At 44.8% G+C, this 12,821-nt stretch overlaps 1 non-coding gene across 1 annotated transcript; it reads right to left on the bottom strand.

The window, feature by feature from the left end:
* Nucleotides 1–11,648: 11,648 nt before the first annotated feature.
* Nucleotides 11,649–11,721, bottom strand: TRNAM-CAU (transfer RNA methionine (anticodon CAU)). The gene has a single exon. It is a non-coding gene; the product is annotated as a tRNA-Met (tRNA).
* Nucleotides 11,722–12,821: the final 1,100 nt, after the last annotated feature.

The following is a 12,821-nucleotide window of genomic DNA, read 5'->3' as shown; positions in this document are numbered from 1 at the left end:
GATGCCACGAAACGCAGAAACGGGCGCCAAAGAGCTGCGCTCAAAAAATTTGATCAATATAGCCTGTAAGTGGTAGCCCCCGATGCGTAGCAGTATCTTAAATGGCAATGAAAAAGAGAAAAGTTTATAATTTTTAACACAGATATGTCCAGCAACCCCGGGTTTCAAATAGGAAGCAAGCTGAAGCAAGCTTAGAGCACAAAGTATCAATGTGCTTTTGTCAATTAAGGTTGATGTCTAAGGGTGCACCGAGGCATTTAAAGGCTTCAACTTGCTCAATTGCAACGTTATCAAAGCAAGTATGCACATTAGTATCTACGAGATGCTTGTGTCTTGATCTAAGCAGCATATAATTCGTTTTAACAGCATTCATTGTCAGTTTTTTAGCTTTAAAACAAGCGGAGATGTGACAAAACTCGTTTGTCTTCGACTGAATTTCAGTTGCAGTGCTGCCTGCAAAAACTACTGCGGCGTCATCAGCGTACATCACCTGGAATTTGTCAAACATAGGGGGAAGTCGTTAACGTAAAGGGAAACTAACGCAGTGCCTAAAACTGAACCTTGGGGAACTCCGGTGCAAACATATTTTTGAGATGAGTTCAAGTGTTTGAGGTGAACAAATTGTTTCTGTTGGCGATAGCGCTTGTCTCATGTTGTTTCCATTTCGTGCTGTTCTTGTTGCGCTGTTGAGACAACATAAATACTTACCAACTCATCCAAATTTCAGCTTTACTCAGTGTGTTATCCTATGTCTCCATGACATCAGCGCCTATTAGCACGCATCTGGCTCTCGAGTCGACGATTTCAGCGTTGGAGTTTCACTAGGCAGCCTTTCTCTAGTGTCTTTTAATCCCACATATTTTAATCCCACACAGGGACTCCTCAGCGCAATGCATGGCAAGGGTTCTCTAGCATCACACAGCTGTTGTCAGCCGTTTATTATACACGCAACATTCGTCTGGGTTAGGACCTCGGATGGACATATCGCACGTAATGAGCATCGTCATCAATACTGAGAGCTTCACTGTCGTATTTTGCTAATGAGTCAACATTTACCGCAGCTAAATTATCCCAGTAATTCACTTTTACTGCTGGATATTCCACACGCATGCTTGTACGCAGTGACTTAGAATCATGTTTTATGATGGCGCAAAAAAAAAACAGTTTGGTGGTAATCGCACTGCTGTCGTCGGAACAGGACAATAACGTTTGCTCAGTGTCCAGTGAAGAAAGCTCAGCGGTCTAGCTTGTCGGCTGATAGAAGCTCCGCAAAAAAACGTTTCGGCCTATCTCTTCCTCGAAAGTAGGTGAAAGCACAAAAAGTATTGCACGGGTAGCATAGAAAAAATTATCCGGGGTTTAATTACGCTTAAACCGATGTGTTACGTGCGACAGCGCGGTGGTGTAAACGGTCACGTCACACGATACGTTGCAGCAACCATATGGCGCAAATCAAAAAGCCGTGAACTACTTTTTAGGCAGTGGACCAGGACAAATTTTTGATAATGACCCGGGTCAGATTTGGATTACGCGTGTCGAGCACGGTCAGTTATGGTTGGACATCAGTTTTCGTCCAAATCGGCCAAAGTCAAATTTCGGGGGCGACCTGGACCAAATTCTGCCGCTTGATGTCAAAGTTGCTATGGCAACGATCTCTGCACAAGCAAGATGCGCAAGAAAGATTTTTGCTCGGCTCTGACGATCGTTTGAGTGCTTTCACGCTAAAATTGTAGGAGGGCCAAGCTCCCTCGGATTTTTCTTTTTTTTTGGCGGGGGGGGAAAGGGGTGCGGGGGGTGGGGGAGGGGGCTCGAGCCCTCCAGTCCCCCCGCAGTCGGCGCGTATTCACATGAGGTTGTTTAACGTGCGCTTACGTCGCAGAGCACAGGGGCGCGTTTCTTCATTCTGCCTCCATCGAAATAAGACCGCCATGGTCGTGGTCTAACCCACTAACTTGAGATCAGCAGCCGAACGACAGAGCCATTGAGCCACCGCTGCGGGGTTGAATGATTAAATGTATCTGTTTAATTTGTGTGTGAGGATGCGTTTTTTTTCTCCGATGTCTGCGTTTTATTTATTTGTCTAAATAGGCAATAAAAAAAGCCGTTCCAGTGACCGATGGCCAAAGCGTCAGCCGATGTGCCATTATGCCTGAGGACATCATCATCATCGTCAGCCGAGCAAAACCTTCTAGATTCACGCTGGCTTTATCCAGATGGCGTTATCTTCATAATATTTCTGTCACATATAACTATACCTTATGAACGATGATTCGTCTCTGTCTTGCCTTCAGTTTCGCCTCCAATTTAAATATGATTTCGGGAAGTAAGATCGCCGGCACAACACTCCGTCCCTAAAATTTCAGGGGGCACTTTGGCTCTCTGAAGTGCTGCAAGGCGAAAGCCTTTCCTGGAGCACTGTTTGGCATTGACTGCGAGACTGTTTGTGCTGTACTAGTGCTTTATTTGACTACACATTACAACTGCACACTTTGACTGCTTCTCTCCTTGGATGAGTTCGGTTGTATCCATGGCTCTGTTCGCAGTAATGAGGTATGTGAAGTGGTCACGCACGGACGCCTTACGCCCCCTGTCGGAGCGGACGACAAATATTTTATTAGTTGTCGTCTGCTCCAAAAGGGGGCGTCAGGCGTCCGTGGGTGACCTCATTACTGCGAATCCGCGCACTCTGACGTCATAACCATTTCGACCAACTGAAAAGCGTGACACCTCTGATGACAACCTCCTGTCGATGACGATGAGGCATTAAAGGCCTTCGCATTAAAAACATGAGAACGAACGAACATTCCTCTGTTTCGATGGCAACACTCTTCAACATTTCATGGAGCAGCCAGGATCCTCAAGGTTGTGTTCTACCAAGTATGAACCATTACACTGGTGCCACTTCGAAGAAATACTATAGACAAAGCTTCAAATCTCCTCTCTTCGCAAAGTCCGATATTGGGGCATTAGTGCCTCTGTTAGTGCCTGTTCGGTAGCAAAAGGCGCATTTCTTCTCGCAACTCTGCGGCAGTTTCATTCTTGAGAACTTTAGGTGCTGGCGCGAGTTCCGCGGTCTTGTCGGATGCTCGGAAAGTAATGTATCCTCCTGGGGGTAGAACCAAGACGTCTCTGAAGATGCCCCAAACCGCAGGAAAAACCATTAGTGTAAATAAAGTTTTTCCTTCCTTCCTTCCTTCTTGAGAACTTTACTGTTTGTTTTTAACACTGTAGTTCAAGTTAGATGAACCGCCCTTTATGCTGGGACTGACTGAAGGTGCTAAGTCGCTTTCTCTTGCAAATAACGTGTTTACTTGTTTATACGTCTACCAGATTTGCTTGTCAGAATGCCGCTCTCCACACACGGGGGCTGACCAATACGCTAGTCACAGCCAGGGCGAGGCGGAAATCCGGCTACTGCGACGCTACTGCTGAGAGTCTTGCGTTCTGGTCCCCCTTCGAGCCTTAAAAAACTACTGCAGTTTCTGTCACCGTTACTGCGCTAAGGTTTCTAAATGTCCTTTGAGGACGCTTGGGGACTAAAATGCACTTCATTAGGCATACGCTCTCGGTGTACAACGGCGGCCCCATGGTACGCGTATTGTTACTTCCTAACACCTGTCGTATCCTTACAGCTCCCAGATAGCTCAGGCTGGCTTCATGGCTTTCAGTTTATTTTTACATAGCTGTGTGTTGGTTACATAGGGTACGAGACGTCTTCATGTCTCTACACTTTTTTTGTTTTTTTCTTTATGGGGAGCGAAAGTGCCCTCGGTGTGAATAAAGTTTTGCTGACTTGACACAGTTAGAAATACACAAGGGATCGCGTCCTTTTCGCCGCGTCGTCGCCTGCTGGTTTCGCCGTGTTTTGGAAATGTATGGCAGTTGTGGGGTTGAAAATGGGGGAGATAGACACGTTCTCCCCGTTGAAGCGCGGCTGACAAAGTTCAAAGCCGCGCGGACCCCACCCCGTGGTCGCGAGCGTTACCGAGCGCACGCCGACCACGGCGGGCCTTGCTCTACGGGAACAAAGGAACGACACACTGGCTGACACAAACAAGACATTTATTGCTGCAACAACAATAACGCCAGCTAGCAACCAAAATACAGTGAGGAATCGAGGATGTCCGACTCACCAGCACGGTTACGAGCGAATGTTCGCCCACGGTAGGGCAGAGGGAATAGAGAGCTTTAGAATAGCGTCGTGGCGAATAGGGTGACCCTATCCGCATGCGCTTAGCGTTAGGGGAACGGGTTCACGTTTTCTCTCTATAGAATAGGGTCGCGGATGGTCGCTTTGCGTTGCTTGAAGGCAGCGCCATGACGGCGGGAAACAGAAGCTTTCAGAACAAATAAGTTAATATATATGCTGTACTTTTTTCACTGTGTAAATAAAACGATGCGCAAACTGTTTCAGTTACCAATTACTAATTAGGAAAAGCGAAAAATGATGCAAATATTTTTTTATAATGCGGACATGTTCAATCCGAGCCAAGACTATTCACACAGGAAGAGTAGAGGTAGTAATGGTTTTTTTAATATTTTGCATTGAATATGGAAGGTAAAAGAATTTTTTCTACCCCGGCATCTGCTATTGCTGCTGGAAGCACCTGAGCTGGGGCAGCGGAAATAAAGGATAGCAGGCAGTGTGTAGAAGTGAAAAGAAAGAGGGGAGGGGATAGTAGAAAGGACAGGGGGAGGAGTACACTGACAATAAATCTATTTACATATATACATGATAAATATAAATATAGACAGGTCGCACGCGCGTGAAGGTCTCGTAAAAAATTGCAAACCCTTTTGTGGAGATCAGTAGTTCGAACCTCCCGCGCTTTCTGACGTCAGTCGACGAGTGCTCGCTAAGCCTAGCAGCTCAGTAAACACGGAAGCAATCTGAAAATTCGGCGTGTTTTATCGTTAAAATTTTGTTGTTCGGGCAACTTCAGCCAAAGCGAAAGCCTCGTGCACATTTAGTTTGATGTGAGCGTGAGCCACGTGAGCGTGAGCCACAGAGTAGCGGCAACGACGAATCGGTGATGAAGCGAGAGGGCCCGCATAGGCGGGCGCCGCCATGTTGTCCCAACGTAAAGCGGCTTAGGGGCGCACGCTATTTCGCCGATTTAGCGTTAGCGTCGCCCGCTCACCCAAACACCCAAGGGCCAATAGCGTTCTGCGCATGTGCAGTAGCATCCCGCTATTCCCCTATGACCCAAAGCGATAGGGTGACGCTATACTAAAACTCTCTAATATCTCCGAGGCCTGACGGGACGAGCTGAGGGGAACATGTTTACACACGAGGTCGCCGCCGGCGAAGAGCGGAGCGGCTCGCGAAACGTCCGCGAGCTATCCCGGTGCCGAGCAGAAGAGAGCCCGTTGGTCCCCGCGAGCGCGCAGCAAAGCCATCCGTGGCGCTGGTGTCGCTGCGACGCGAGCGCCCTCCCCTGTTAGTTAAAGTAACCAAACTGAGAAGAGCGCATTTCGGGGGAGCTAACTACAGGGAACTAGTGCGTTGAGGGAAAGCCAACGCAGGGGACGAAGGCGTCCCCACACAGTTTATGGTACATTTTTTTATCAGTTAATCAGCGCTTAAATTATTTTTCGAAGCAGTCGTGGCTTCACTCTCTAATGCTGGACAACGAACATATAGCATAGCAGTTCCAAACTTCCTGCTTTTTTTTCACAAATTAGCGCGAAAGAGAAAAAAATTGGTAGATTTATGGGATAAATATTTTAGTCTGCAATCAATATTAGCAAAGGTACTCTAGTTTTAAACGTTTAAAACAATTAAGCTGGCCACACGTATTCGGAAACATGCGAGAAATTCACAGCCAATTTCGAAAACGCTCACACAGCAGCAAAAGCGTACTTTTTCTTTCCTTTTTTTTCTGGTAGGCGCATAGCTTTTTCCAATGGGTCGAGTATGATGAACATTAATATTTTCTTTTACTTTTATGTTTAATGAGCGTTCTGGAAATAAATATTTATGAGGAGAGTTTCTCCGATCCAAATTAAGTTGCGAGTCAGCGCTTGTGCTGCGCGTCTTTCTTTCGCGTGTCTAGCTATCTTCCTGCGCTGTGAATCTTCCTATGCTGTGGGAGCATCCTCTCTGGATGATTTTCCCTCCAAAAGGTCTTGTTCTATACCTCTGATTTTTCTCATATTTTCTTAAATACATTTTATAGTAAGCGCACTACCAGGATTGGTGTTTTTACCGGATCGTGTCATCCTAATGTAATTTCTAAAAGCTTACATATCTAATTCATGTTGAAGTAAATATTTTTGTAGGCAGGCTACCTAGGTAATCAGAACAGTTTTGGAGGGGGCCGAGTTGTATTATCATGGCATTGAGAAAAGTGTGATCAGAAATTTCTTTTTTTCTATTGGAAAAGGAGAGTTTTTAAGGAATAACCTGCGTTGTGCGTGTAGAATTTAAGAATTGCTCGAAAATATGGGAATTGACGTCTCCTTTGCGCTGTCTCTTTTAGGTTTCACGGTGACAAACGTCTTTTGAGCATTTTCAGAGTGAAATGGCTGTTCATTTTTTTGTCAATGCCCATGTCTTATCGGTGCTTTAATATTTCATCTTCGAAAAACGTAGCGCGAAACACAAGACACAGGTAAGGTGAAGACAGGACACGAGCGCCTTCACGAGCGCCTGTCTTCACCTTACCTGTGTCTTGTGTTTCGCGCTACGTTTTTCGAAGATGCAATTGCTCCGACTAGCCCAGTTTAGCTTACTTGTGCTTTAATATTTCACTGCTGCCAAAATTAATTGAAGGAGCATACAGCCAATCTGGCGCTCTGCAAATTAAATGTTGACCTCTTAACCTGTGAGGAATAAGTGATTGCCAACCAAGTCTGCAGACAGAAAACCACTAATATCATGAAAAGCGAAATGATCTTGTACGTTCACACGTTTCACATTGTATTGAATAGGTGAGACACTTCCTTTGTCAACAAATAAGTGAGAAAATTCTCGCATATACAGCCCTATCTTTTCTCCATTTACTAAAAAAAATTATAAAGTTTGTTGCCCACCTGTGCACAAAACCTTTCTTTGTTTCAAACTGGTGTTGCAACCGAAATTCCTGAAAGGAAGGCCGGCATGTGAAGGATGTGTCAAAAGTGCTGTTTTAATAAACAGCTGTTTGTTCGAATGCCCCACGCCAAATATTGGTTTGGTTTGGTTTATGGGGTTTTAACGTCCCAAAGCGACTCAGGCTATGACGGACACCGTAGTCAAGGCTCCGGAAATTTCGACCACCTGGGGTTCTTCAACGTGCACTGACATCGCACAGTACGCGGGCCTCTAGAATTTCTCCTCCAAAGAAATTCCGCCGCCGCGGCCGCCAAAGATTAAAGTAATTAAAGGAATTACTCCAGAGAAAGGACATCTAACAAATCAACACGTGCTGTTGCTTACCAGAAGTCTATATCTTGGTATTTAACGTTCGCTAGCCTGCATATACTAGCAAGCCATTTCAGGGAGGAAAATCCTGCTTTTCCCCTTTGCCTCTGTCACGTTTCCCCGTTTACCTGCTGCAGCAGCCAAGTGTCTTTGGGCACCGAACCAGAGGTCGCGAGACCAAATCCTGACTGGTGCAGCCTCATTTTGATGGTAAAATAAAAATAAACTCGTGTACTGGGCGAGTTGTTTTGCACGTTAAACAGCCACAGGTTGTTTTAACTAACCTCGAGCCCTCCACTGCGCCGCCGCACGCGCCCGAGATGCAGAACCACGGTTTGTAAAAACAAATATGAAGCCCACGCTGCACCGTGATAGCCCCCATGCAGCTTCGGGGCATTGAACTCCACACAACGTTCTTACTTTTTATCTTTGACTCACGACTCACAGGAGGCGACTCAAAATGACCAGACTCCGCCAGAGGATGGGTATGTCCATAGTGCTACTTTTTTCGAATCGGAAAAGTGCTCGGAAATCTCGGTGAACCAACAAAGGCAGACCTTCATAAACAAACAATGAAGGAAGCAATATACCCAGTAAACCATAAAACGTCACATAGACATCAGCGAGATATTTACGCTGGACATTGACACCTCCATTAGACATCCATTTTAGTACCCTTTACGAAAAATCTACGTACCTACAACATGAAAATTGGGGTCAAGTTCACGTTGTAAGTACGTACTGCAGACATCACGCTTGACATTTATCAGATATTTGTGAGCATGTAACCACGCCCAGTCTACGTAGTCTAGACGTCTATATAAAGAGAACATGACTATACATAGATCGATACCCAGGTGAAAATTTCTAACTGGTTCCAGTCCAACAGTTTTAAGGGACACATTTCCAGTTGTTGCAACTGGAAATTTGTTCCTTAAACCAGTTGCGACTGGAAACAGCTGCAATACGAGATGCAAGTGACACCTGTTACAATTCCAGATGGAACGGAGACCTACTGCATCCCAGCCACAGACTTCCCTATGGAGTCGTCGGGACGTCCAATCACTTCAGCTAGCTCAAATACAGTTGAGTAAGCGAGTACATGGCCATCACGGGAGCCCGAAATACTGCAGATGACTTCCGAGCGCGTCAGTGTTTTAATGCGCTCGGCGCTTTCACTGAATCTTCTCGTTGAGCATAATCGTCAGGTTTACAGCTGCGGTGGCATCAATACTCTTCTGCCGAGCCCAATAAGTCAGGGTTGCTGCAAAAGAAAGCATAATTGTTCACTTTTATAGGTGACAAGAAAATAGCACAGCAACCACAACAAACAAACCCAGTAATTTACGCCACTTTTACCGACGCAAGTCTATGAAGCGTCAAAGGTTGCCCTTGAGGCACTAAAAGGCAGTCGTGCTGAGCGGAGTGTGCTTGCACACGCACTTCGGCACACCATCCGAACGCATGCCCACATTTCGGTAGTAGAGGCCAGTTGCATACATCACCAGCCTTTGTTTAAATACACAGCGAGTTTGGCAAAACAGCCAAACGAGTGAGCGTAAAAATATAACGTGCCGATAAATGCGTTAGAATTTTTTCATTACAAACGTAAAAATAGCATAAAATACACTTCAATGAGTAAACTGAGACTGAGTACGCACCAGGAAAGGTTACGATTCCAGCCGGTGAAAACGACTTGTAGTCCTAATTCTTACTGACGGGTCCACTTCGCCGAGTAGTAAAAGCAAGCAAACTGTCTTCCTTCAGCTCCATCAAGGAAAGAACTGTTGAGCAATCTCGCCAGCAATAATAAGGAAATAATTAATTCTGTGTCGAGGTTCTTCAAACACAATGTTCCCACGGAACACGATGAGAAATCGCACACGCCGTGACCACTGCCGCCATGGCTGAGCCTAGCCTCGTGCAGAGTGTGCGAAACTGACACATATTTTGTATCGTCTCTTTTTTGTACTTAGTAGCAGGCTTGCTGTGGCACGAAAAATAAGTTAATAATTTTTAAATTGTAGCATATTACTTTTTTCACAGCTGCAATCGACATGCGCAGTTTTTGCTATTATTGATAAAATACGATACGAACTACAACGCGATGGCGGCGTAGACAATTCACCGCGCTTTCCCCGCCGTCGCCTGTCCGCGGCACAGAACAGGCATATGGGCTGCGCATGTAGCATGAAGGCAAGATAACCAGTTATCAGTAGGGTAACGGGCTGGATTCAGAGAGAATGCAAGCACAGCAGAGAGGATCAGGGCAGGTGGGCAGATAAGGTTCGGAAGTTTGCTGGGATAAGGGGGCCGCCGCTGGCACAGGGTTAATTGGAGAAATTTTTGGCCTACAATGGACATGATTACAGTGCTGACATGATGATAAAAAGCGGGACTCAAGAAGTTTATTCTCAAGAAATTTGAGGTCACACATTCAGTTACACAAATGCCTAAGCTTTCCTCAGTTCAACATTCCAATAGTTAGTTATCATTGCTAGCGCGATTAGCAGATTTAACACATTTTTGAGAAAAAATAACCCGAAAATTGAACTGAACCAATTTTTGCACTTTAAATAGTTGGATAAGTTGAATAAAAGATGCTTAATCACAAAAAATGGTTATTATGTAGTCCTGGCTGCTAAATAACAAAAAAAAAAGTTTTTTAGTGTGTCATCACTTTTGAGTGTGGTTGAGATAGCTTACAGGCTGTAGCACAGGGTATAAATTGAATGTAAGAATAGTAATGAAATAACAATGCGAATCCTGACATCTCAAACCAACTGCGTACAGTTGAGTCAGAAACCTGATGCGTGTGCATTCCGATTTGTCTTTACTACTGCCTGTATTTTTCTTTTTCTAGGTAGGATAATGTCGCCGTGAAGCGAGCACGAAGAAACACAAAAACACAGGCAGCGCTGGTCATGCCTCCAATTTGTAGTCAACAGCGATTTCCAACTTTAAATGCAGTAAGGCAACACGAAATATCGAACGATTGAAAAATATGGAATTCTTAAACTATATATCTCACTTACATACCCAGGACGTGACAAGTAATATATACGAGGAGTCTAGGTTAAGGCAGATATAATGTCGTGGGTAAGTCTCCAGCTTTTTCACGAAAAAAGGTTGGTAGATAAGACGTCTGAGAGATTTTGCTTTGGTATACATAAACGTTCAGACTTAATCTGGACATCTATGGGAGGTTTGTGGTTTGCTGGGTATGGAGCAATTCCGTACGTGTTTGTCTGTATAAATGTAATTAGGTACACTCTCTTCTGACGGAAGAGCACTCAGTCTTGGGATATGGGGGAAATTTAGAGCAGCGGAAGGTGTTTGCTGCTTTCGCCCCTACATTTAGGCGCTGTCAATGCTCGAGAAGCGATAGGTTCGAGTTATGGTAACATTGTTGGAAACAATATATTATGAAACATGTTAGTCCATATTCTTTGCCTGCTTCTGGAGTCTTGTTACATAAGGCTTCCTTTAAGAAAAAGTGGGGATGGGACGTTTTTTTCTTTGACTTTTGAAAAAGTACTACTACATCACTGTTTCTTGCATTCGCCTAAATTATAAAACAGTGAAAGTCGGCATACACTCGCTTATCTATTCTGCAAATTTCAGGACGTGCTCAATATTTGCGGGGAAAGAAATTCCTGAAAATAGCCTCACTTGATCCTTAATTGTGCCATTTTCGAATTTTTTTTTCCAGGATAACTTCCTCACAACGGGGGAAATACGCCTGTCATGTTATTTCTCACCTGTACTTTTAGCAAGCAATTAAAATACATTCATCATGGCTTTAATATCTCGATTCTTACGTCATTGCAAAGTTGCGAAATTGAGCTGTGCGCAAAAATGTTCCTTTTTTTCTCTTTTTTTTTTCTCTTCAAATATTAGCATTTCCACAAAACGAAGTTCACTACTGGCTACTGAAAAATGTGTGGATAATATATAATATAATCGATGAAATTAAAAATTTGAAATATTTGGGCAGTTTGATGACTCGTGCCAGCTACCACTGTAGTGTAGTGCAGCTAAAGCGGAAGATATGCTGGTGCATAATCAAAGCAGCCTGAAGCAACACGGATAGATGTCGGGGACTGAACAGGATGGGTAAACTGCCCTCTGCAGACTAGTGCCGGCCCTTTGTAAGCAGAGGTTCTTACAAATGTTAAGACATTTATTACTACGACACGTTTATTGTAATTTTAAAGGGTAAAAAAAAAAAAATTCCTCCGCCTGCCCCGGGTGAGGATCGAACTCACGACCTTCAGATTATGAGACTGACGCGCTGCCTACTGCGCTACCGAGGCGGATGTTGGCAAGCGCTGAGTTAAATGTATTTAACCCTTTTTAAGAAGAATTCGAAGGTGTTTCCAATTTACATTTGATATCGCGATTTATTACTGCCTAACACAGTAGAGCGCACAATTAATGCGTGCATCGGCATAGGCAAAGCTTCTACCTTGTTGTCATATGGCTGAAAGCTGCAGCCGCTGCAGCTTGATTTAGAAACCAGGCGTACACGCATGCGTACACGTATGTTTACTGTCGTTCCTGCTAGTTTAACTGATTTAAACATTGCTGCCTAATCAACCAACAACTACCAACAACCAATCAACTACCAACAGCTCTTACTTTGTTTCGAAGCGCATCTTTCGCCCTGAGAAAACTTCGCGAGCTGTCACAACATGATGGACTGTGCACGAGAGCAGCACCGCACAATCACAAATCGTTAGAACAGCAGTAGAAAGGGCGCTGGCGGTGAAGCAGTTCAGTGCATTCAGAATTATGCCATCTGTAAGTCTAGGATGGGCCTGCTGCCAGCTTCTGTGCATCAAATGTATCCGAGAGCTCGTTTCCCGTGAACTGTGCCCAGGAAAACGGCCGAAAGCTGTTCGTTTGGCACACATACACAAAAGTTTGTGCGCCAATGTGTAGCAAAGTTGAAATTATGGCATCTTCTCAAAAATAGAGCAGTTGTCCAAGTGCCCCGATGCCAAGGGATGAGCAGCCTTTAGATGTAAGTAAAACTTACATATGATGTACCAAATTGCCGAAGCCTCCGCCTTAACACAGCCTTTAGATCCTAACCCGAGTGCATGCACTGGCAGGCAGACTCTGTGCAGTGTCACCCACTTTGACTCACCTTGCTTTCCCACACCAGAACAATAAAACAAAACTTCTGCAAGTGCTGTCTTTGCCTTGCTGCAAATTTTCATTTTCTTCTGAGTTGCTTTGGGACGTTAAACCCCAATTAACCAATAAACCAAACTTCTAAGAACTAAGTTGACATGTTATCGATGGGCTGTCGTCTTGGGTTGAGCCATAGCCTCCTCTATTTTTTTCATGCCCGCTCAATCGCGGGAAACGCCGTTGTTAGGCGCCGTTCGTGCTAGTACGCGAAGCTGCC

The sequence above is a fragment of the Amblyomma mixtum genome, chromosome 8 (assembly GCF_055824585.1).
Source record: "Amblyomma mixtum isolate Tamu chromosome 8, ASM5582458v1, whole genome shotgun sequence".
Lineage (NCBI taxonomy): Eukaryota > Metazoa > Arthropoda > Arachnida > Ixodida > Ixodidae > Amblyomma > Amblyomma mixtum.
This window is presented reverse-complemented; position numbering and strand designations above follow the sequence as displayed.